This window comes from Bombina bombina, chromosome 1 (assembly GCF_027579735.1).
Source record: "Bombina bombina isolate aBomBom1 chromosome 1, aBomBom1.pri, whole genome shotgun sequence".
Classification (NCBI taxonomy): Eukaryota; Metazoa; Chordata; class Amphibia; order Anura; family Bombinatoridae; genus Bombina; species Bombina bombina.
Window position 1 is genome coordinate 363,014,789 of NC_069499.1, and position 26,451 is coordinate 363,041,239.

The 26,451-nt window shown below is 39.7% G+C and overlaps 1 protein-coding gene across 2 annotated transcripts in view; it reads right to left on the reverse strand.

The window, feature by feature from the left end:
* The window catches only part of LCT (lactase), a 222,242-nt gene that overhangs the window by 160,238 nt on the left and 35,553 nt on the right, over positions 1-26,451 (reverse strand). For both annotated transcript variants that reach the window (XM_053698251.1, XM_053698249.1), the window contains exons 2-4: positions 17,611-17,681; positions 16,904-16,984; positions 8,007-8,112 (exon numbers count right to left, since the gene is read on the reverse strand). The gene's annotated coding sequence lies outside the window, so the exon portion shown is untranslated. The remainder of the gene's footprint in view (positions 1-8,006; positions 8,113-16,903; positions 16,985-17,610; positions 17,682-26,451) is intronic.

Consider the following 26,451-nt stretch of genomic DNA (forward strand, 5'->3'; position numbering starts at 1 on the left):
GAAAAGGGCATTTGGATGGGCATTGCCATTAAAAGGGCATTTAGCTCTTTTACGGTGCCCAAACCCCAACACTAACCCCCAACGATCCACTTACAGTTTTTGAAGACTGGACATCCATCCTCATCCAGCCGGCAAAGTCCTCATCCAAGCAGGCAGAAGTCCTCATTGAAGGGGCCAGAAGTCTTCATCCAAGCGGGCAGAAGTCTTCATCCAGACGGCATCTTTTATCTTCATCCATCTGGTGCGGAGTGGGTCCATCTTCAAGACATCCGTCGCAGAGCATCCTCTTCTTCCAATCGTCGCTGGAAAAATAAGTTCACTTTAAGTGACGTCATCCAAGATGGCATCCCTTACATTCCGATTGGCTGATAGAATTCTATCAGCCAATAGGAATTAAAGGGGAAAAAATCCTATTGGCTGATCCAATCAGCCAATAGGATTGAGCTTGCATTCTATTGGCTGTTTGGAATAGCCAATAGAATGCAAGCTCAATCCTATTGGCTTATTGGATCAGCCAATAGGATTTTTTCAACTTTAATTCCTATTGGCTGATAGAATTCTATCAGCCAATCGGAATGTAAGGGACGCCATCTTGGATGACGTCACTTAAAGTGAACTTCATTTTTCAGCGACGATCAGAAGAAGAGGATGCTCCGTGCCAGATGTCTTGAAGATGGACCCACTCCGCGCCGGATGGATGAAGATAGAAGATGCCGTCTGGATGAAGACTTCTGCCCGCTTGGATGAAGACTTCTGCCGGCTTCAATGAGGACTACTGCCCGCTTAGATGAGGATGGATGTCCGGTCTTTGAAAACTGTAAGTGGATCGTCGGGGGTTAGTGTTAGGTTTTTTTTAAGGGTTTATTGGGTGGGTTTTATTTTTAGCTTAGAGTTTGGGCACCGTAAAAGAGCTAAATGCCCTTTTAAGGGCAATGCTCATCCAAATGCCCTTTTCAGGGCAATGGTTAGCTTAGGTTTATTTAGATAGAGTATTATTTGGGGGGCTTGGTTGGGTGGGTGGTGGGTTTTCCTGTTTGGGGGTGTTTGTAATTTTTATTGCCAGGTAAAAGAGCTGTTATCTTTGGGGCAATGCCCCGCAAAAGGCCCTTTTAAGGGCTATTGGCAGTCTAGTGTAGGCTAGGGGTTTTATTATTTGGGGGGGGGGGGCTTTTTTATTTTGATAGGGCTATTAGATTAGGAGTAATTCTTTTTTTGTTGTAAGATAATTTCGTTTTTTAATTTTGTGTAATTTAGTGTTTTTTTGTTGTAATGTAGATAATTGTATTTGATTGATTTAATTTATTTGATTTGATTGTAATGGTAGGTTTTAGTGTAAGGCATGTTAGGTTTTATTTTACAGGTAAATTTGTATTTATTTTAACTAGGTAGTTAGTAAATAGTTAATAACTATTTACTAACTAGTCTACCTAGTTAAAATAAATACAAACTTACCTGTGAAATAAAAATAAAACCTAAGATAGCTACAATATAACTATTAGTTATTTTGTAGCTAGCTTAGGTTTTTTTACAGGTATGTATTTAGTTTTAAATAGGAATCATTTTGGTAATAATTGTAAGGTTTATTTAGATTTATTTTAAATTATATTTAAGTTAGGGGGTGTTAGGGTTAGACTTATGCTTAGGGTTACATTAGGGCTAGGGTTAGGTTTAGGGGTTTATATATTTATGTAGTGTTAGTGATGTGGGAGGCCAGAGGTTTAGGGGCTTATAACTTTAGTATAGTGGTGGCGACATTGGGGCACCAGATTAGGGGTTAATAAGTGTAGGTAGGTGGCAGCGATTTTAGGGCGGCAGATTAGGGGTTAATAACTGTAATGTAGGTGGTGGCGATGTTAAGGACGGCAGATTAGGGGTTAATAACTAAAGTAGGTGACAGCGATGTTAGGGGCGGCAGATTAGGCGTTAATAACTGTAATGTAGTTGGCAGCGATGTTAAGGGCAGCAGATTAGGGTTTAATAGTTTTATTTATGTGGCGGCGATGTTAAGGGCGGCAGATTAGGGGTTAATAGCATTATGTAGGTTGCGGCGATGTCAGGGGCGGCAGATTAAGTATGTTTAGACATGGTTTTTATGTAAGGGTGTTAGGTTTAAACATAACTTTTTCTTTTCCCATAGACATCAATGGGGCTGCGTTATGGAGCTTTTGTTTCCGCGATCGCAGGTGTTAAGCTTCTTTTGTGCCGGCTCTCTCCATTGATGTATATGGGGAAATCGTGCACGATTATATTTCGGTGCGGTATGGAGTTTTTTTGTAAACCTGTAATAGCAGGGCTATAGGGAGAAATTGAAGCCGCTTTTGTGGCGGTCGTTAATTTCCCTATAGAGCTTAAAACTCGTTATCTAGCTGTTTATTAGGTAAATTGCAATGTGGGTGAATGGCAGATTAGGGGTTAAACACTATTAGGTAGATTGTGATGTGGGTGAATGGCGGATTAGGGGTTAAACACTTTCGGCTAGATTACGAGTTTTGCGTTAAGGTGAAAAAGCAGCGTTATCAGGTCCTAACGCTGCTTTTTTACGCCCGCTGGTATTACGGGTCTTGCAGGTTTAGGGGCACCGCACACTTTTTTGGCCTTACTGCAAACCAAGTTACGTAAATTTCGTAAAGGCTTTTTTCAATGGGACTTGCATAGCGCCGGTATTACGAGTTTGTCCTGGGAGGCCAAAAAGTGAGCGGTACACCCTCTACCGCCAAGATTCCTAACGCATTTTAAAGTCAGTAGTTATGAGTTTTACACTACAAAGCTGTAGCATAAAACTCATAACTAAAGTGCTAAAAAGTACAATAACACCCATAAACTACCTATTAACCCCTAAACCGAGGCCCTCGCAAACACTAAAATAAAATTATTAACCCCTAATCTGCCGCTCCGGACATCACAAACACTAGAATAAACATATTAACCCCTGAACCGCCGCACTCCCGCCTCGCAAACATTAGTTAAATATTATTAACCCCTAATCTGCTGCCCCTAACATCGCTGTCACCTACATTATACTTATTAACCCCTAATCTGCCGCTCCGGACATCGCCGCCACCTACATTATACCTATTAACCCCTAATCTGCTGCCCTCAACATCGCTGCCACCTACCTACATTTATTAACCCCTAATCTGCCACCCCGAACGTCGCCGCCACTATACTATATTAATTAACCCCTAAACCTAAGTCTAACCCTAACCCTAACAGCCCCTAACTTAAATATAATTTAAATAAATCTAAATAAAATTACTATCATTAACTAAATTATTCCTATTTAAAACTAAATACTTACCTGTAAAATAAACCCTAAGCTAGCTACAATATAACTAATAGTTACATTGTATCTAGCTTAGGGTTTATTTTTATTTTACAGGCAAGTTTGTATTTATTTTAACTAGGTAGAATAGTTACTAAATAGTTAACTATTTAATAACTACCTAGCTAAAATAAATACAAATTTACCTGTAAAATAAAACTACACTAACTAAATTACACTAACACTACACTACAATTAAATAAATTACCTAAATTAAATAAATCAAATACAATTAGCTAAATTACAAAAAAAAACTAAAAACAGAAAATATTTTTTTTTTACAAGATCTTTAAACTAATTACACCTAATCTAACAGTCCTATCAAAATAAACCTAGCCTAACCTAAACTACCAATAGCCCTTAAAAGGGCCTTTTGCGGGGCATTGCCCCCAAGAAATCAGCTCTTTTACCTGTAAAAAAAAATACACACAACCCCCCCAACAGTAAAACTCACCACCCACACAACCAACCCCCCAAATAAAACCCTAAATAAATAAACTTAAGCTCCCCATTGCCCTGAAAAGGGCATTTGGATGGGCATTGCCCTTAATCGGAATCTAAGGGACGCCATCTTGGATGACGTCACTTAAAGGAACCTTCATTCGTCGGGTAGTCATCGTTGGAAGAGGATGCTCTGCGCTGGATGTCTTGAAGATGGACCCGCTCCGCGTCAGAAGGATGAAGATAGAAGATGCCGTCTGGATGAAGACTTCTGCCCGTCTGGAGGACCACTTCTGCCGGCTTCATTGGGGACATCTTGCCGCTTGGATGAAGACTTCTCCCGGTAAGTGGATCTTCGGGGGTTAGTGTTAGGATTTTTTAAGGGTGTATTGGGTGGGTTTTATTTTTAGGATAGGGCTTTGAGCAGCAATAGAGCTAAATGCCCTTTTAAGGGAAATGCCCATCCAAATGCCCTTTTCAGGGCAATGGGGAGCTTAGGTTTATTTAGTTAGGGTTTTATTTGTGGGCTTGGTTGTGTGGGTGGTGGGTTTTACTGTTGGGGGGGTTGTTTGTTGTATTTCTTTGTCAGGTAAAAGAGCTGATTTCTTTGGGGCAATGGCCCTGCAAAAGGCCCTTTTAAGGGTTATTGATAGTTTAGTTTAGGCTAGGGTTTTTTTTTATTTTGGGGGGGGGGGCTTTTTTATTTTGATAGGGCTCTTAGATGGATTAGGGATTAATACTGTACATTTTATTTAGCGAGGACGGGTGAGACCCAGGCGCTACAGAAAATGGCCCGTGTACACGGGTGTGCGCTGAGAGCGGCGCCGGTGTGGCCAGGCAGCAGCACGGGTGGTCGGACCGCTGCACTACAGAAAATGGCTTGTGTACACGGGCTTTACCACTAGTTACTATTATACATGACATGCAGGTATAAAATTACTTTTATTGTCCACTCCTTAACCCTAAGTACCATTGTTTGGAGTGTATATCATTTTTATATATAGCCATAAAAGCAAAAGGATAAATTGAGGATCTCGATTCCTAACCGTCCCTGTATTATATTGTTTCATGGTCTTCCAAAATTGATGGATAAAGTTAAAGACAGCTTATTGTTCTTGATGTTAAACAGTGTTAAGAACTTGATCCCTAGGCTTAGGAAGACGCCTATCATTCCTACAGCTAGAATGATATCACTATCTACGAGATGGCAGAGTGGAAATGCATAAATATATATGCTGGAATTATGAAACAATGACCCTGCATTAAGTAACCCCGACTTATATCCCTCTTTCAAGGCAAATGTGGGAACTAGTTGAATATTTTGCTACTGGATATACTGGTGCAAGCCATACCCTTTTTCCCCTCACAATCTTGCTGTCGGCAGAGAGTAGTTGGGTTATAAAGTATTATTTCCTATCTTATCCAACCCTTTTCCCTAATTATACTATTATTATTTTTTTTTCCTTTCCCTCCTTCCTTGAGGTAGAGGTGCTTAGTAGGGATGGACGAATGTTTTGCGACATTGGAAAATGTAAAGGATTTTAACACATTCATTCGTTCGTTTTGAATTTTGAATGTTTGCACATCATTCTAACATACGTTTTATGTAATAGTATTTCTAATATTTTCTTTAAATGTAATATTCGATTCAAATTTTTCCAACAATTCAATTCGAATTATGTAATATTCAAATTCGAAAATTCAAATCTATATATTTATAATAGTATTTCTAATGCTCTCTTTAAAAGTAATATTCGAATTACCCAATATTCAAATTCGAAAATTTGAATCTATATATTGTATTTGTAATAGTATTTCTAATGCTCTCTTTAAAAGTAATATTCAAATTACCCAATATTCAAATTCGAAAATTTGAATCTATATATTGTATTTGTAATAGTATTTCTAATGCTCTCTTTAAATGTAATGTTCGAATTATGCAATATTTGAATTAGAAACATTCAAATGTATATATTTGTATCTATTATGTATCAATTTACTAAATTCCCTACCTCATGAATTATGAACTTCTAAATAGTATTTGTTAAATCGGATGTTACATTCAAAATTTCGAATGTGGATATTTGATTTCATTATGGACATTTGAAAACAAAAGTAACATTTGATTACCGAATTTTAATGGATTTTCATTATTATCAACATTCGATTGTCCAAAACAAATGTCTTGGATGTCTCCCATTCCTAGTGCTTAGCTAATGCTTTTCCAATATTTTGAATCTTGTTGTTTATGTAGCTCATAAATGTTTCATTTTGTTTTCTATTTTTAGATGCTTTGGACTTACATGATTACATATATATTAAAAAAATTGAGCTTTTATAGTCAAAGGCATTACAGACTACTGTGAGATCTAACATAGTTGCACACAGTTGTACTTGAAATTTATATTGACTTGATTATTGCATTTTATTGTCCTTTGTTGCTGTTTTCTAATAAAGCTCTTTAAAAAAAAAAAAGGAAAGTATATCTATTTTTATTTGCAAGACAAAAGACAGAAAAGCGCATTCTCATCAAGTGGAGTTTATTAACAAGCGCACTGCGCACAAGATAAAATCATACTTACAGGATAACAGATTAAAAACAGCATGTGAAATAGATCACTGTGTAGGTGAGCCGCAAAAAATCCTCTCCGGATCAGTTTGAAAGACACCCTAACGCTCTCCCAGCGTATAACCCTTGGGGTGAAATCTGGTGTGGACTACGGTTAACCTCACTGAACAGCTGGCAAATAAGCATATGTATGAATATACTGTCCAGATAGTGTAGCCCAACATGTTTCTCCCGGGTTTCGACCGGGCTTTTTCAAGGGAAAGTAATGACGATCTAGAAAGGAGCAAAGTATGCTATTATTTAAAGCACTATTGGACCAATCGGGTGGGGGGGGGGGGGGAGTGGACAGGTAAATCCACCTCACCTGTGACAGCATAGTGGTCCAGTAATTTAATAATATGCAGTACAAATCGGCAAAATAAATATATAATTGCTCACATTAAAAACAGGTGAACACACCTTATTAATACTTTCTTAATATGATCCCTAAAACTTGTAGTCTCGCTATATCTGATCCTTTCTGTTCGCAAATTAGAATCACCAATGATATAGCGATACTACAAGTTTTAGGGATCATATTAAGAAAGTATTAATTAGGTGTGTTCATCATTAGATGTAAAAGATGTTTTTATTGTATGATGTTTTAATTGTACGATGTTTGTATTTTTTTAATGTGAGCAATGATATATTTATTTTGCCCATTTGTACTGCATATTATTAAATTACCAGACCACTATGCTGTCACAGGTGAGGTGGATTTACCTGTGCACTCCCCCCCCCCACCCGATTGGTCCAATAGTGCTTTAAATAATAGCATACTTTGCTCCTTTCTAGATCGTCATTACTTTCCCTTGAAAAAGCCCGGTCGAAATCCGGGAGAAACGCATTGGGCTACTCTATCTGGACAGTATATGCATACATATGCTTATTTGCCAGCTGTTCAGTGAGGTTAACCACAGTCCACACCAGATTTCACCCCAAGGGTTATACGCTGGGAGAGCGTTAGGGTGTCTTTCAAACTGATCCGGAGAAGATTTTTTGCGGCTCACCTACACAGTGATCTATTTCACATGCTGTTTTTAATGTGTTATCCTATAAGTATGATTTTATCTTGTGCACAGTGCACTTGTTAATAAACTCCACTTGATGAGAGTGCGCTTTTCTGTCTTTTGTCTTGCATGTGTAGCCGTACAACTGAGGGGAGAAAACTCAGTATCAACAAGGCAGCACCTGTGGAAAACATCCATCTGTTAACACTCATCGTCACAGCACCACAACGGACTTTTATCCCTGAAACACAGAGCTTAGGGTTTTACCTGTGACTTACCCTCTGCCATTGCAGAGTTCACATTGAGGTACTTCTGGTGCTAATACAGCACGGGGGACATATCCCACACCACCAATTACGGCTAATAGACTGGTCACCTACATTTGGTATCCAAACTGGTTTATGTATCCATAACATAGCTTGGTGCTTTCTTTACTATATCGCAATTTACGTGTAATTTATATAACATAGGTTGTTGAAAGAGTGTGGCCATTTTTACTTATGATATTCAGTTATAATAGACATTGGGAAATTTAGCGCAGTTTGTTTTTACATTTGTATATCTATTTTTATTACAATTTCACCTGGGACACATATTGAATGTCATACAGGATATAGCTGCTTACCTTCAGATACTTTAAATGCAGGCAAATATTTATTTTCTGTTGATAGAGAGGAGCAGTCACTCAGATTTAAAGTAAAAACCAAAATATCCTCACCATTCTGTATTTTCTGTAAAACAAGCAATAAAACAACCAAAATTATTACTGATTATTACTGATTCCCAAATTGAATCTCGGAGCATTTTCTCCTTGTTTTTTTTATAAAATGTAGTTGTCTATTAAATCCTTGTTATTTTGTGCTGACTTTTTCATTTGTTGGTGTAATCATTTTAAAAATTGTACAGACAAATTTTAGTTTAAGTTGCTTTTTTATTTAAAGTTTAAAATAGATATTAAACACATTGGGTGAGATTACAAGTGAGGTGAAACGGACTTTGCTCTAGCGCAATGGCGATTTTGTGATCCATTTTTCTCCCGCTGATTCTACAAAGTCAGGAAAAATCGCCATTGGGCTAGCAAAATAGTATTTCCCGCTTTAATCCATACCACGATCTAAGAGCTCTGGTTCTCCGAAATAAAAAAGTTGCATAAAACACAACAAAAATACATTACAAAATACACTTTCATCCCCAACATCACAAACACTTAATAAAAGTAATAACCCCTAAACCGCCACCCCACATCGCAAACTATCTAAATAAAATATTAACCCCTAAACTATACTAACTACTTTAAAATAAATAAAAACTTACCTGTAAAATTAATTTAAAACCTAAGCCAACCCTAAAAAAAAACAAACCTAACATTACTTAATTACCAAAAATAAAAAAATCATTACATTCAAATCAGCCAATAGGATGAAAGCATTTTCCTTTCATCCTATTGGCTAATGTAAATTTGAAGAATCAAATTGTTATTTTATTTGGAGTGAAAAAGAGCCAAATGGCCTTTTAAGGGCAATGGGTAGTTTAGGATGTTTTTAGTAAAAAAAAATATTTTGGGGGGTTGGGCATGGGGGGTTGTAATGTTAGGGGCTTTTTTTTTTTAGACAAAAGAGATGTTTGCTTTAGGACAATTCTCTACAAAAGGCCCTTTTAAGGGTTATTGGTAGTTTATTTGTAGAATAGTTTATTGGGTTTTTTTGGGGTGTTTTTTTAGGGGAATATTTTTTTATTTTTGTAAATGTTATGTTTTTTATTTTTGGTAAATGATTGTTTTTTTATTTTTTAGTAATGTAGTTTTTTTATTTTTGGTAATGTTTTTTTTTTTTAAAAAGTAATGTTAGTTTTTTTATGGTAAGCTTAGGTTTTTATTTAGAGAGGAGCAGTCACTCAGTTTTAAAGTAAAAACCAAAATATCCTCACCATTCTGTATTTTCTGTAAAACAAGCAATAAAACAACCAAAATTATTACCGATTCCCAAATTGAACCTTGGAGCATTTTCTCCCTTTTTTTTTTTTATAAAATGTAGTTGTCTATTAAATCCTTGTTATTTTGTGCTGACTTCTTCATTTGTTGGTGTAATAATTTTAAAAATTGTACAGACAAATTTTAGTTTAAGTTGCTTTTTATTTAAAGTTTAAAATAGATGTTAAACACATTGAGTGAGATTAAAAGAGCTGTTTGCTTTAGGGCAATTCTCTACAAAAGGCCCTTTTAAGGGTCATTGGTAGTTTATATGTAGAATATATTTTTTAAATTTTGGGGTGTTTTTTTTTAGGGGAATATTTTTTTTAATTTTTGTAAATGTACGTTTTTTTTATTTTTGGTAAATGTTTGTTTTTTAATTTTTTAGTAATGTAGTTTTTTTATTTTTGGCAATGTAATTTTTTAAGTAAAGTTAGTTTTTTATGGTAAGCTTAGGTTTTTATTTAATTTTACAAGTAAGTTTTTTTCATTTTAAGGTAGATAGTATAGTTTTTATTTAATTTATGGGTATTTAATTGGGGTTAAGTTAGAGGGAGTTAAGTTAGGGGGTTAAGTTGTTAATTTATTACTTTGCGCTGTGGGGGGTGGTTTAGGGGTTAACAGTTTATTTAGATAGTTTGCGTTGTGGGGGGGTGGCAGTTTAGGGGTTAATATTTTATTTAGATAGTTTGCAATGTGGGGGAATGGCGGTTTAGGGGTTAATACTTTTATTTAGTGTTTGTGATGAGGGGGGATTGTGGATTAGGGGTTATTAGGATAGGGGCTAATGGTAGGGTGTTTCCACTTTCTCCATTAATGTCTATGGGAAAACACATGCAGGTGCACGCCAAATCTCCACTAGCGATGTTTGCTCTTCTCGAGCTACCGCTAGTGAAAAAACATATTTTTTTCAACTTGTAATTCCAGTGGATCCCGAGAAGCTCAAAAAGCATTTAGCTAGCGATAAATTTACATTTAATGCGCTACTTGTAATCTCGCCCATTGAGTTTACAATATAAAATGTTAAATTGTGTGTGGTAAACTAAAACTTTGCAATTGATTTATTTTGTTCCATTTTCGTGTAATGTAACTGTGAAATTTATGGGATTTACAATTCCAAACTAGGGTTTTGTCCAGTATTCAACCATACAGTCCAATATTTCTTCAGGCTGTTCAGTAATGTCTATACAAAAATACTGGACACTTAAATCTCCACTTTTTGAAAGTCTTCTGACTGACAGCAGAATTTTAAAGGCCCCTTATGCTTCTAGGGTCGGCCAATATGGCTCTGAAAGAAGCAACATTTCTCATAAACTGTATGAGATCATTAAAAAAAATCACTGTTTAATGTATTACCGCCAATCAAAGAAAACTGTATGAGTGACATGTAGCAAATGCTGTAAATTACCTGAGGGTGTAAAAACACTGCTGTGTGTTTGCTACTGGAAATCAAGATGTGTCAAATCACTGCTGTGATACTGACATCTAATGAGGGATATTACTAATTTGTAGACATGGGCGTTTCGATTCGGAACGAATCGGAATTCGGGCGAATTTCTTAAATTCGGAGATTCGGATCGATTTGAATTTCCAAATTACGGTAGTACCGAATCTACCGAATAAATCTGAATTAGTTCAGATTTATTCGTTACATTCGGATGGCCATGGATTACAATAGTATTGTACAGTATATTAGGTTATATCACTCTGCTATGGGTTACACCTAATATACAGTACATAATACTAGTCTAATACACAGCACATCCCACCTAACACATACCAAAAAATACAGAAATTCCGAATTTCTGAATCGAACCGAACCTAGCCGAATTCATTCGAATTTTTCTGAATTCGAATCGATCCGAACCGAAATTAAAAAACAACCGAATCGATCCGAACCAAGCCAAAACAAATTTTTCGGCCATGCACAAGTCTACTAATTTGTGTGTTACTGGCAGCCATCAGTAAACATTATTTATGGTGGTGTCAATAGTGGGGTCCTTAGGCAGAGCTTTGGGGAGGGGCCATTGTGTGACCCCCATCCAGGGCTGCCACTAGAAATTTTGGGGCCCCTGACAAAACAATTGATCAGGTTTTTTTTTGCCAAACATAGTGCTGTGCATTATGGCCAAATATCTCCTCTTTGGTCTCGTCTGTCCAAAGGACATTGTTCCAGAAGTCTTGTGGTTTGTTCAGATGCTACTTTGCAAACCTAAGCCATGCTACCATGTCCTTTTTAGAAAGAAGAGGCTTTCTCCTGGCAACCCTTCCATACAAACCACACATGTACTTTAACATTTAACATGCTAACTGAGGCCTGTAGAGTCTGAGATGTAGCTCTTGTTTTTTTTGCAATTTCTCTGAGCATTGCACAGCCTGACCTTGGGGTGAATTAGCTGGGACGTCCACTCCTGGGAAGATTGGGAACTGTCTTGAATGTTTTCCACTTGTAAATACTCTCACTGTAGAATGATGGACTTTAAATTGTTTGGAAATGGCCTTATAACCCTTCCCAGATTGATGGGCAGCAATAATTGCTTATCTAAGATGATTGCTGATGTCTTTCCTCCTTGGAATGAATGCTCCAGACCAGAAAACTGCTTAAACTTTTATAGAGGTGGTCACACACTTGCTGATGATCGATAAATCAAGGGCTTTCGATTAGCAGCACCTGGCTGCTACTTAGTCCCTTAATTCCTATGGAAGCAATAAGGGTGTACTTAGTTTTTCACACATGGCTTCTCCATTTTGGCTTTATTTTTGTTAAATAAATCATGGAACAGTGTAATATGTCATGTGATGTTGTTCATCTGAGGTTGTATTTACCTAATTTTAAGACAAAGAGAGAAGCGCTCTACCAGGAACGAACAACAACTCAGTGGCTTGTTCTATGGCGATTTACCACCCGGAAGCAGCCTCTTTTAGACCAGTGTACTTTTCACAGAAGAAAACTTTCCTGAAGTATATCAGTCTGATCCTGCCAAGTAAGGTCAGTCCAGCCCCGAAATACCAGGCAATTCTCCTCTGAACAAGGAACATGACAACCCCAGACGATCGTTTCGGCCTCCTATGGGCCTCGTCAGTGAGGTGCAGCCACATTCCTCTAAGCACACTGGGCAAGGAGTCCACGTCTGGTTTCCCCCATCACCCATAGGGAGACTTCCCCAGGGTCATAATAATTTGCATACAAAGAGAGAAGCGCTCTACCAGGAACGAACAACAACTCAGTGGCTTGTTCTATGGCGATTTACCACCCGGAAGCAGCCTCTTTTAGACCAGTGTGCTTTTCACAGAAGAAAACTTTCCTGAAGTATATCAGTCTGATCCTGCCAAGTAAGGTCAGTCCAGCCCCGAAATACCAGGCAATTCTCCTCTGAACAAGGAACATGACAACCCCAGACGATCGTTTCGGCCTCCTATGGGCCTCGTCAGTGAGGTGCAGCCACATTCCTCTAAGCACACTGGGCAAGGAGTCCACGTCTGGTTTCCCCCATCACCCATAGGGAGACTTCCCCAGGGTCATAATAATTTGCATACAAAGAGAGAAGCGCTCTACCAGGAACGAACAACAACTCAGTGGCTTGTTCTATGGCGATTTACCACCCGGAAGCAGCCTCTTTTAGACCAGTGTGCTTTTCACAGAAGAAAACTTTCCTGAAGTATATCAGTCTGATCCTGCCAAGTAAGGTCAGTCCAGCCCCGAAATACCAGGCAATTCTCCTCTGAACAAGGAACATGACAACCCCAGACGATCGTTTCGGCCTCCTATGGGCCTCGTCAGTGAGCCATAGAACAAGCCACTGAGCTGTTGTTCGTTCCTGGTAGAGCGCTTCTCTCTTTGTATGCAAATTATTATGACCCTGGGGAAGTCTCCCTATGGGTGATGGGGGAAACCAGACGTGGACTCCTTGCCCAGTGTGCTTAGAGGAATGTGGCTGCACCTCACTGACGAGGCCCATAGGAGGCCGAAACGATCGTCTGGGGTTGTCATGTTCCTTGTTCAGAGGAGAATTGCCTGGTATTTCGGGGCTGGACTGACCTTACTTGGCGGGATCAGACTGATATACTTCAGGAAAGTTTTCTTCTGTGAAAAGCACACTGGTCTAAAAGAGGCTGCTTCCGGGTGGTAAATCGCCATAGAACAAGCCACTGAGCTGTTGTTCGTTCCTGGTAGAGCGCTTCTCTCTTTGTATGCAAATTATTATGACCCTGGGGAAGTCTCCCTATGGGTGATGGGGGAAACCAGACGTGGACTCCTTGCCCAGTGTGCTTAGAGGAATGTGGCTGCACCTCACTGACGAGGCCCATAGGAGGCAGAAACGATCGTCTGGGGTTGTCATGTTCCTTGTTCAGAGGAGAATTGCCTGGTATTTCGGGGCTGGACTGACCTTACTTGGCGGGATCAGACTGATATACTTCAGGAAAGTTTTCTTCTGTGAAAAGCACACTGGTCTAAAAGAGGCTGCTTCCGGGTGGTAAATCGCCATAGAACAAGCCACTGAGCTGTTGTTCGTTCCTGGTAGAGCGCTTCTCTCTTTGTATGCAAATTATTATGACCCTGGGGAAGTCTCCCTATGGGTGATGGGGGAAACCAGACGTGGACTCCTTGCCCAGTGTGCTTAGAGGAATGTGGCTGCACCTCACTGACGAGGCCCAAAGGAGGCAGAAACGATCGTCTGGGGTTGTCATGTTCCTTGTTCAGAGGAGAATTGCCTGGTATTTTGGGGCTGGACTGACCTTACTTGGCGGGATCAGACTGATATACTTCAGGAAAGTTTTCTTCTGTGAAAAGCACACTGGTCTAAAAGAGGCTGCTTCCGGGTGGTAAATCGCCATAGAACAAGCCACTGAGCTGTTGTTCGTTCCTGGTAGAGCGCTTCTCTCTTTGTATGCAAATTATTATGACCCTGGGGAAGTCTCCCTATGGGTGATGGGGGAAACCAGACGTGGACTCCTTGCCCAGTGTGCTTAGAGGAATGTGGCTGCACCTCACTGACGAGGCCCATATGAGGCCGAAACGATCGTCTGGGGTTGTCATGTTCCTTGTTCAGAGGAGAATTGCCTGGTATTTCGGGGCTGGACTGACCTTACTTGGCGGGATCAGACTGATATACTTCAGGAAAGTTTTCTTCTGTGAAAAGCACACTGGTCTAAAAGAGGCTGCTTCCGGGTGGTAAATCGCCATAGAACAAGCCACTGAGCTGTTGTTCGTTCCTGGTAGAGCGCTTCTCTCTTTGTATGCAAATTATTATGACCCTGGGGAAGTCTCCTTATGGGTGATGGGGGAAACCAGACGTGGACTCCTTGCCCAGTGTGCTTAGAGGAATGTGGCTGCACCTCACTGACGAGGCCCATAGGAGGCCGAAACGATCGTCTGGGGTTGTCATGTTCCTTGTTCAGAGGAGAATTGCCTGGTATTTCGGGGCTGGACTGACCTTACTTGGCGGGATCAGACTGATATACTTCAGGAAAGTTTTCTTCTGTGAAAAGCACACTGGTCTAAAAGAGGCTGCTTCCGGGTGGTAAATCGCCATAGAACAAGCCACTGAGCTGTTGTTCGTTCCTGGTAGAGCGCTTCTCTCTTTGTATGCACCTAATTTTAAGACCTGCTAAGGACCATATGATTGTTATTATGTCCTGATACGTAAAAACCATAGAATTCAAAGACGGTGTACTTTCTTTTTCACATGACTGTATATATAAAATAGCATAGTATATGCTTTGAGTAGCTTGTGTATCTGTGTATATTGATGTGTATGCTACATGTAGTCTGTGTGTATATGAGTAGGATGCTTGTAGTATCATGCTGTATAGTGTGTGAGTGTGTGTGTATGCTGTATAGTGTGAGTGTTTGTGAATATGCTGCAAAGTGTATATCTGAATGTATATGGTGTGTAGTGTGTATCTGAGGGTATATGCTCTGTAATGTATATCTGAGTGTATATGCTGTGTAGTGTGTATCCGAGTGTATATGCTGTGTAGTGTGTATCTGAGTGTATATGATGTGTAGGTTGTATATGCTGTGTAATGTATAAATGTGTATATCCTGTGTGATGTGTATATGATGTATAGTATGTGTATGTATGCTGTGTAGTGTGTATCTGAGTGTATATGATGTGTAGGTTGTATATGCTGTGTAGTGTATAAATGTGTATATCCTGTGCGATGTGTATATGATGTTTTGTATGTGTATGTATGCTGTGTAAAGTGTAACTGAGTGTATATGCTCTGTAATGTATATGCTGTATAGTGTGTATCTGAGTGTATATGATGTGTAGGTTGTATATCGTGTGTAGTGTATAAATGTGTATATCCTGTGTGATGTGTATATGATGTTTTGTATGCTGTGTAGTGTGTATCTGGGTGTATATGCTCTGTAATGTAAATCTGAGTGTATATGCTGTGTAGTGTGTATCTGATGTGTAGGTTGTATATGCTGTGTAGTGTATAATTGTGTATATTCTGTGTGATGTGAATATGATGTATAGTAATAATAATAACTAGTATTTATATAGTGCCTTTTTTTCCCAGTGGGACTCAAAGCTCTTTTTCAGCGGTCGCTCTCGGAATTAACCAAATTGGCAGCTGAATAGTAACAGTTGTTATTATTACTCAATTTAATGGTACTCATTTTATTGACCTCAGAAGGATGAAGGACTGAGTTAGCCCTGCCGGGATTTGAACATGTGACCTTGGTTTTTTTAAACAGGCTTTTTTGTAGTCAGGGCATTTACCAACTGAGCTACCTCACCGTATGTGTATGTATGCTGTGTAGGTTGTATATGCTGCTATAGTGTATAGCTGAGTGTATATGCTGTGTAGTGCATACATGTGTATAGCCTGTGTGGTAGGTATATGATGTATAGCAGACATCCTCAAACTTGGCCCTCTAGAGGTTTTGGAACTACATTTCCCATGATGATAAGCCAAGGAGGGCCAAGTTTGAGGGTGTCTGATGTATAGTATGTGTGTATATTGTAGAGTCTTTATATACAAATACACAGCTTATTGAGTCAATGTGAGCTGAGTAGTCAGTCTGAGATGTGTAGTGTGTATTTGCAACATATACTTCATTACAAAGCCATAGGGGCCGATTTATCATGGCCCAAACTGTTAAGACCACTGCTCCTTAACTCGTCAGCTGCTTCTGAGGCTGCGGACATCAATCCGCCCGATCGTGTATGATCAGGTTGATTGACACCCCCTGCTAGCGGCCAATTGGCCGTGAATCTGCAGGGGGGTGGCATTGCACAAGCGTATGCTGTCGGCATTCAGCAGATCATGTCCACCAGACATTGATAAATCGGCCCCTTAATGTGTATTTTCAGCTGTGTGTACAGCAGCTCTTCTTCCTAATTTTAAAGTAAGGATAAAACACTTTTATCTTAGCAACAGTTTTTACAACTGATTTTTATTGTAAGAAAACTATTTTCACATTCAACACATCTGATGTGTTCAGAATTTGGGTCTGAGAAATCCGGTCACCTTATTAGTAAACATTATGAATTGACGTATTACAATGGGTGACATATTCATGATCACTTTTTTCCTACCAGATCTTCACTCCACCTCTCCAGTTGGTCTTCATCTTTACAGTTGTAATTTACATTCAAAGCAACAAAATCAACAGACTCCTAAAAGGAAAAAAAAACAAAACAATTATATATTTATTCTATAGAATTAAATGTGACATTTTTTACATTTCCTTTTCCTATATATGTTACTTCCACATGGGACATAAACTGGTTAACAAGATCCCAGGTGAGGACAAGCAGAAACCCAGAATAAAAAAAAAATCACAACTAAAATGGTTACAAAAGCTGACAATTTTCTGCAAGGTGCTATTAACCTTGTATTCTATACATACAGTGTGTCCATGCCCAAAGGTTCTAAACTCTAACTTTCTATGTTTTAACATCTCTATGGCTGATAACTTGCTAGTGCACCAGACATTGATGCCCCTACTGCACCAGACACTGATGCCCCTACTGCACCAGACACTGATGCCCCTAGTGCAACAGACATTGATGCCCCTAGTGCACCAGACATTGATGCCCCTAGTGCACCAGACATTGATGCCCCTAGTGCACCAGACATTGATGCCCTGGGTATTTTCTCCAGACTTGCACATATAAACAGAATCTGTTACTTAGTCACTGGATAAAAGCCACAAGTAACATACTGATACAATTACTATGGCCAGGTATCTAGATTCTCTTTAGTTCTCTCTGAATATTGAATCATTTTACAGTTTTCTTACCAAGATATCCGGATGAAGTGATAAACATGTTTGGAGGAGGGATGGCTCCACTGCAAAAGACAATTTCGCACCTAAAAAGTAAAGTGAATTATAGAGTGATATTAATTACAATCATTATAAGTATCTTCAAAATGTAATATTTGCATATTGTGTCATTTTAATTTTGTTAATAAATTTGCAGCACACATCAACACCAATTGTCACATTTTCATATGTCTCCACCACTTGTATTCCACAGCCCTATGTCATGAGGTACATGAGATCTTTTTATTCATATATGTATGAGATCTTCTTAATCATATATGTATAAGATCTTCTTATTCATATATGTTTAAGATCTTCTTATTCATATATGTATGAGATCTTCTTATTCATATATGTATAAGATCTTCTTATTCATATATGTAAGAGATCTTCTTATTCATATATGTATAAGATCTTCTTATTCATATATGTATGAGATCTTCTTATTCATATATGTATGAGATCTTCTTAATCATATATGTATAAGATCTTCTTATTCATATATGTATGAGATCTTCTTATTCATATATGTATGACATCTTCTTATTCATATATGTATGAGATCTTCTTATTAATATATGTATGAGATCTTCTTATTCATATATGTATGAGCATCTCCTTTTACCCCTCTCCCCTCTTCCTTTCCTATTTCGCACTTTTTTTTGTTTTCTCACTCTTGCCTTTAGATGATATATTTCTTGAGGTAGCGCTATGTAGACCATTACAGGACAGGTTTTGATTCTCATGGGGTTCTTTTTACCCATTTTCTTTTGTTCTTTGTTCTTTATACTTGGTGCATTTGATAGCAGCCCCCACAGAGAGACTATTACCAAGTAAACAAAAAGTCAGAGAATTGAAGCCTATCAACAGAAAAAGCACATAGTTGCTTTCCTGCAATAGTTTTGGAAACAGGCTTATTTCTCCTATCTCAGTTGGACTCTTCTCACCCTGAGATTATTGTTGTTTACCCTATGCCACCTAGGCTTGTATTCAATAAACCACAAAAACAAACAAAAAAAAGAAAATGTATGCTTACCTGATAAATGTATTTCTTTTTTGACACAATGAGTCCACGGATCATCTTAATTACTAATGGGATATTCACCTCCTGGTCAGCAGGAGGCGGCAAAGAGCACCACAGCAAAGCTGTTAAATAGCTCCTCCCTTCCCTCCCACTCCATTCATTCGATCGAAGTTAAGGATAGAAAGGAAAAACGAAGGTCCAGAGGTGTCTGAAGTTTATAATAACCAACAACCTGTCTTACAAGAACAGGGCGGGCCGTGGACTCATCGTGTCAAAAAAGAAATAAATTGATCAGGTAAGCATAAATTTTATTTTCTTCTTTATGACACGATGAGTCCACAGATCATCTTAATTACTAATGGGATTCAATACCCAAGCTAGAGTACACAGATGATACGGGAGGGACAAGACAGGGAACCTAAACGGAAGGCACCACTGCTTGAAGAACCTTTCTCCCAAAAGCGGCCTCAGCCGAGGCAAAAGTGTCAAATTTGTAGAACTTTGAAAAAATGTGAAGAGAGGACCAAGTTACAGCCTTGCAAATCTCTTCCACAGAAGCTTCATTTTTGAATGCCCATGAGGAAGCAACAGCCCTCGTAGAATGAGCCGTAACTCTCTCAGGAGGCTGCTGTCCGGCAGTCTCATATGCAAAACGTATGATACTCATCAGCCAAAAAGAAAGAGAAGTAGCCGTAGCTTTCTGTCCCTTACGTTTTCCTGAGAAAATCACGAACAAAGAAGAAGACTGACGAAAGTCCTTAGTCGCCTGCAGGTAAAACTTTAAAGCACGGACCAGGTCCAAATTGTGCAGAAGTTGTTCTTTCTGAGAAGAAGGATTAGGACACAAAGAAGGAACAACAATCTCCTGATTAATGTTCCGATCAGAAACAACCTTAGGAAGAAATCCTAATTTAGTACGTAAAACTACCTTATCTGAATGGAAAATAAGGTAAGGAGCAGAAGCAATAGCAACAAGAAATAAAACTTTCTAAGATAACAACTTAATATCTAAGGAATGCATAGGCTCAAACGGAGCCCCTTGAAGAACTTTGAGAACTAAATTAAGACTCCATGGAGGAGTAACTGGTTTGAACACAGGCCTTATCCTGACCAAGGCCTGACAAAATGATTGTGTAACAAAATAGATAAGGCAGAGATTTGACCCTTTAGGGAACTTGTCGATAATCCTTTCTCCAAACCCTCTTGGAGAAAAGACAAAATTCTAGGAATCCTAACTCTACTCCATGAGTAGCCCTTGGATTCGCCCCATAGAGATATTTATGCCAAATCTTATGATAAATATTTCTAGTTACAGGCTTACAAGCCTGAATTATGGTCTCTATGACCGAGTCAGAAAACCCCCGCTTGGATAAAATTAAGCGTTCAATCTCCAAGTAGTCAGCTTCAGAGAAACTAGATTTGGGTGAGGGAAGGGCCCCTGAATTAGAAGGTCCCTCCTCAACGGAAGTCTCCAAGGTGGCAGAGATGCCATGTCCTCTAGAATCCTAAGAGGCCAAGCCGGAGCTATGAGGATCACCAATGCCCTCTCCTGTTTGATTCAAGCAATGACCCGAGGAAGAAAAGCAAACAGAGGATATTGGTATGCTAGACTGAAGGTCCAAGGGACCGCCAGAGCATCTATCAGTTCCGCCTGGGGATCCCTGGACCTCGACAAGTATCTTGGGAGCTTGGCATTCTGTTGGGATGCCATGAGATCCAATTGCAGCTGACCCCACTTGAGAATCAGGTTTGAAAACACTTCCAGATAAAGTTCCCACTCCCCTGGATGAAAAGTCTGCCTGCTCAGGAAATCCGCCTCCCAGTTGTCCACCCCTGGGATGTGGATCGCCAACAGACAGCAAGAGTGGGCTTCCGCCCACTGGATTATTTTGGCTACCTCGGCCATTGCTAAGGAATTCCTCGTTCCTCCCTGATGATTGATGTAAGTCACTGAAGTTATATTGTCCGACTGGAACCTGATAAACCGGACTGAGGCTAACTGGGGCCAGGCCAGAAGAGCATTGAAGATCGCTCTCAGTTCTAGAATGTTTATAGGAAGAACAGACTCTGACTGAGTCCAAACTCCCTGAGCTTTTAGGAAGCCCCAGACTGTTCCCACCCCAGAAAGATGGCGTCTGTTGTCACAATCACCCAAGATGGTCTGCGAAAGCAGGTTCCCTGGGAGAGGTGATCCAGAGACAACCACCATTGAAGAGAATCCCTTGTCTCCTGTTCCAGTAGTATTCGAGGAGACAAGTCTGCATAATCTCAGTTCCATTGCCTGAGCCTGCTTAACTGCAGAGGTCTGAGGTGGAACCAAGCAAACGGGATGATGTCCATTGCCGCCACCATCAGCCCGATTACCTCCATGCACTGAGCCACTGACGGCCGAGGAGTGGACTAAAGGACTAGGCAAGTATCGATAATCTTTGATTTCCTGACTTCTATCAGAAAAAATTTCATAGACAGGGAATCTATTATGGTTCCCAAGAAAGTTACCCTTGTAATTTGAACTAAGGAACTCTTTTCCAAATTCACCTTCCACCCGTGCGATCGCAGGAAGAATAACACCGTGTCCGTGTGGGATCTTGCTTGTTGAAAGGATGGCGCCTGGACTAGGATGTCGTCCAAAAAGGGCGCCACTGCAATGCCCCATGACCGAAGCACCGCCAACAGCGATCCCAGAACCTTTTATGAAAATTCAGGGAGCTGTGGCAAGACCGAAAGAAAGAGCCACAAACTGGAAGTGTTTGTCCAGGAAGGCAAACCTTAGGAACTTGTGATGATCCCTGTGAATAGGAACATGTAGGTACGCGTCCTTTAAATCTACTGTTGTCATAAATTGACCCTCTTGGATCATGGGAAGAATGGAACGAATAGTTTCCATCTTGAAGGACGGTACAATGAGAAATATGTTTAGACTCGTGAGGTCTAAAATTGGTCTGAAGGTTCCCTCCTTTTTGGGAACCACGTACAGATTGGAATAAAAACCCAGACCCTGTTCCTGTACTGGAACAGGAACAATCACTCCCAGGGCAGAGAGGTCTCCTACACAGTGTAAGAATGCCTCTCTCTTTGTCTGGTCTGCAGATAATCTTGAAAGTAGAAACCTGCCTCTGGGAGGAAAACTTTTGAACTCTAGTTTGTATCCCTGGGACACTATCTCTATTGCCTAGGGATCCTGAACATCCCAAACCCAAGCCTGAGTGTAAGGAATAGCCAAAAGTTTAGACTTAGAGGACACATCCACAGACCAAGGTTTTAACCATAAGGCTCTACGGGCTAGAATAGAGAAACCCGAAATCTTTGCTCCCAGTTTGATAACTTGAAGGGAAGCATCCGTAATAAAGGAATTTGCTAGTTTAAGAGCTTTTATCCTATCCTGGATTTCATATAAAGAAGTTTCCGTCTTGATGGCATCAGACAATGCATCAAACCAATAAGCCGCAGCACTAGTGACGGTAGCAATGCACACAGCTGGCTGCCATTGCAAGCCCTGGTGAACATACATCTTTTTGAGTAAACCCTCTAACTTCTTGTCCATAGGGTCTTTGAATGCACAACTATCCTCTATGGGAATAGTAGTTCTCTTAGCTAAGGTGGAAATGGCTCCTTCCACCTTGGGAACTGTTTGCCAAGCCTCCTTAATAGAGTCGGCTATGGGAAACATCTTCTTAAATATAGGAGATGGAGAAAAAAGGTATACCTGGCCTCTCCCACTCCTTAGCAATGATCTCAGAAGCTCAGTCAGGGACCGGAAACACATCTGTCGAGGCAGGAACCTCAAAATATTTGTTCAGCTTACTGGACTTCTTAGGGACAACAACTACCGTGGAGTTGCAGTCGTCCAAAGTAGCTAAAACGTCCTTAAGTAACAGGCGAAGGTGTTCGAGCTTAAACCTGAAAGATACAACCTCAGTATCAGCAAGGGGAATTACACTGTCCGAATCTGAAATTTCACCTTCAGATGCTACCACGGTATCCTCCTCTTCAGGCTTATGGGAGTGGATCTCCGAAATAGTAACAACTGCTTCAGAAACCTCGCTTACTGAATGTCTGGTTTTCCTCTAACACTTTCCCTGCAAAATTGGAAAAGCAGACAACGCATCTGAAATAGTAGATGACATGAGAGAAGCGATGTCCTTTAAAGTAAACCCAGCGGGAGCTTGAGAGGAAACGCAGGGCACTGCATGTGAGGCGGTAAAATTTGGGGAGATTGGGGAGAAAGCTGCAGCATATATTGAACCTCAAGAGAAGACTCCTGGACAACATCCGCTTTAGAAAAAGTTGGCTCAGAAAAAATTATTTCCCTATAATTCAAAATCCTCTCAATACATGAGTAGCAGAAAGGGATTGGTGGTTCCACATTGGCATTACAACACAAGGAGCAAGTAACCTCTTGCAAGTCCCCTTGGTCCATACTGAATTACAATAATGCAATTATGAAGTAAAAATTTTTATTTTGACACAAAAAAAAATTTAAGTGCAAAAACGATACTGGCCCTTTAAATTTAAACATGTAACTTTTTTACTGTGCATGTAAAAAACGTACCCAAATGCCTAGAAAAAAAAAAAATGACACCCCTACACCTCAGCAGCTCTGCTGAGGTGCCTACCTGACTGCAAGACCGAAGACCTCAATCAAAACGATCCGGACTCGAAAGGGGAACGACTCCTAGAAACGCCTGATTCTAAAGAACCATGCGTTTCCAGGCAGAGACCGGAGTTTTTCTGACCTGATTGTGCCTGAACAGAGAAGCGCAGTTAAAAAGCGCGCAATTCAGAAAGGTCCGCCCATCGTGGGCGTGACTAACATTAACACACTCTCCCGGTCGGCATTTTGTTATTAGAAAGGCCGTAGAGAAAGTGAAACCACCACAGCCAATAGAATGCAAGCTCAATCCTATTGGCTGATTGCATCAGCCAATAGGATTGAACTTCAGTCCTATTGGCTGATTGCATCAGCCAATAGGATTGTTCCTACCTTAATTCCGATTGGCTGATAGAATTCTATCAGCCAATCGAAATTGAAGGGACGCCATCTTGGATGACGTCACTTAAAGGAACCGTCATTTTTGAAGAAGACTCCGGATGAAGATGATGCTCTGCGTCGGATGTCTTGAAGATGGACCCGCTCCGGATGGATGAAGATAGAAGATGCCGTCTGGATAAAGACTTCTGACCGGCTTGGATGAAGACTTCTGCCCGTCTGGAGGACCACTTCTGCCCGGTTGGGTGAAGACGTCTCACGGTAGGGTGATCTTCAGGGGGTTAGTGTTAGGTTTTATTAAGGGGGCATTGGGTGGGTTTTAGAGTAGGGTTGGTTGTGTAGGTGGTGGGTTTTAATGTTGGGGGGGGATTTGTACTTTTTTTTACAGGTAAAAGAGCTGATTACTTTGGGGCAATGCCCCGCAAAAGGCCCTTTTAAGGGCTATTTGTTATTTAGTGTAGGGCAGGGCTTTTTTTTTATTTTTGGGGGGTTTAGATTAGGTGTAATTAGTTTAAAAATCTTGTAATTATTTTATTATTTTCTGTAATTTAGTGGGGTTTTTTTTTGTACTTTAGATAATTTTATTTAATTTAGGTAATTAATTTAATTATAGTGTAGTGTTAGGTGTAATTGCAACTTACGTTAGGCTTTATTTTACAGGTACTTTTGTATTTATTTTAGCTAGGTAGTTATTAAATAGTTAATAACTATTTAATAACTATTGTACCTAGTTAAAATAAATACAAAGTTGCCTGTAAAATAAAAATAAACCCTAAGCTAGATACAATGTAACTATTAGTTATATTGTAGCTAGCTTAGGGTTTATTTTATAGGTAAGTATTTAGTTTTAAATAGGAATAATTTAGTTAATTGTAGTAATTTTATTTAGATTTATTGTAATTATATTTAAGTTAAGGGGGGTTAGCGTTAGACTTAGGTTTAGGGGTTAATATATTTAATATTGTGGCGGCGACGATGGGGCGGCAGATTAGGGGTTAATAAATGTAGGTAGGTGTCGGCGATGTTAGGGCCGGCAGATTAGGGGTTAATAATATTTAACTAATGTTTGCGATGCGGGAGTGCGGCGGTTAAGGGGTTAATATATTTATTATAGTGGCGGCGATGTCCGGTTCGGCAGATTAGGGGTTAAAAAAATTATTTTAGTGTTTGCAATGTGGGGGGGCCTCAGTTTAGGGGTTAATAGGTAGTTTATGGGTGTTAGTGTACTTTTTAGCACTTTAGTTAAGAGTTTTATGCTACTGACTTTAAAATGCGGTACCAGGCTTGACAGGAGAGGGTCTACCGCTCACTTTTTTGAAGACTCGTAATACTGGCGCTATGCAAGTCCCATTGAAAATATAGGATACGCAATTGACATAAGTGGATTTGCGGTATTTCCGAGTCTGGCCAAAAAAGTGAGCGGTGAGCCTGTCATTTCAAGACTCGTAATACCAGCAGGCGTTAAAAAGCAGCGTTGGGACCGGCCAACGCTGCTTTTTAAGCCTAACGCAAGACTCGTAATCTAGCCGTTTATCTCCAAATAAAGTGCGTGTTGAAATGAGCTTTTTATATTGTAAATTTCTGTAGTGAAGTGCTCCCTTTTTTTCTCTGAGTGATATTAACCCCAGAATAATAAAGTAGAACTTACCTCATATGTCTGCCTGACAAGGCAGTTCACAAAGTTTAAGGGGTCCTTTCCCCCACATGGACCTGTGAAAAAAAGGAAATTCCTGAATAAACATTCCTCAGGTTTTCAGGGTTAGGGAAGCAACAATATATCGGAGGCGCAATGAGAATTATGTCCCACAAGTTCCCATTGCTCTAAATCCACCACTGCTCTACTGAAGAGACTGATATGGACTATGGCTACACCCTACGACAAAGCAGCACAATCTTGTACCACTTTAAAAATAATAAACTCTTGATTAAAGAATCTTATCTAACACCTGACTTTACCACGTCCTAGCACTAACATAGGCAAAGAGAATGACTGGGGTGGGAGGGAAGGGAGGAGCTATTTAACAGCTTTGCTGTGGTGCTCTTTGCCGCCTCCTGCTGACCAGGAGGTGAATATCCCATTAGTAATTAAGATGATCCGTGGACTCATCGTGTCATAAAAAATAAACCCCCACATTCTTGCATTTGTAAAATTGCTTCTTTTACGAGTTACCACTGCTACAATAAGTACACTTGACCAGCCAGCGATAACGCTATAGGCAGTGCACACAAGATTTGTTTCCCATGATTACAATTATGGGGTCTTCAATTATATCCACAGTGAGTCACACTGTAGCAGTAATAGTGTTTGCAAAAATGCTTCTCTTTATTTTATATCAAGCACTGGTGACATCACATATGACATCATTTATTAACTTTGCTGATATTTTTGGTTGAGATCAGTAGTTAAAGGGATACTGAACCCATTTTTTTTTTCATGATTCAGATAAATCATGCAATTTTAAGCAACTTTTTCATTTACTCCTATTTTCTTCATTCTCTTGCTATCTTTATTTGGAAAACTGGAATCTAAGCTTAGTAGACTGCCCATTTTTGGTTCAGCACCTGGGTAGTGCTTGTTGATTGGTGGCTAAAGGAACAGACTAGTACTGTAAAATGTATATTTGATGTGTTTGTGCAACTTTTCTGTCTTGCATAACAGTTAGCTGAAGTCACGCTAACCGACACATGTTAAATTTGATTGCGCGTTCAACGAGTTTACTGTAAACACATATAACATGCACTATTTCTGTAGTGCACAAAAAGCAATACCCCATACCAAACAAAAACAAAGATACACTTATTT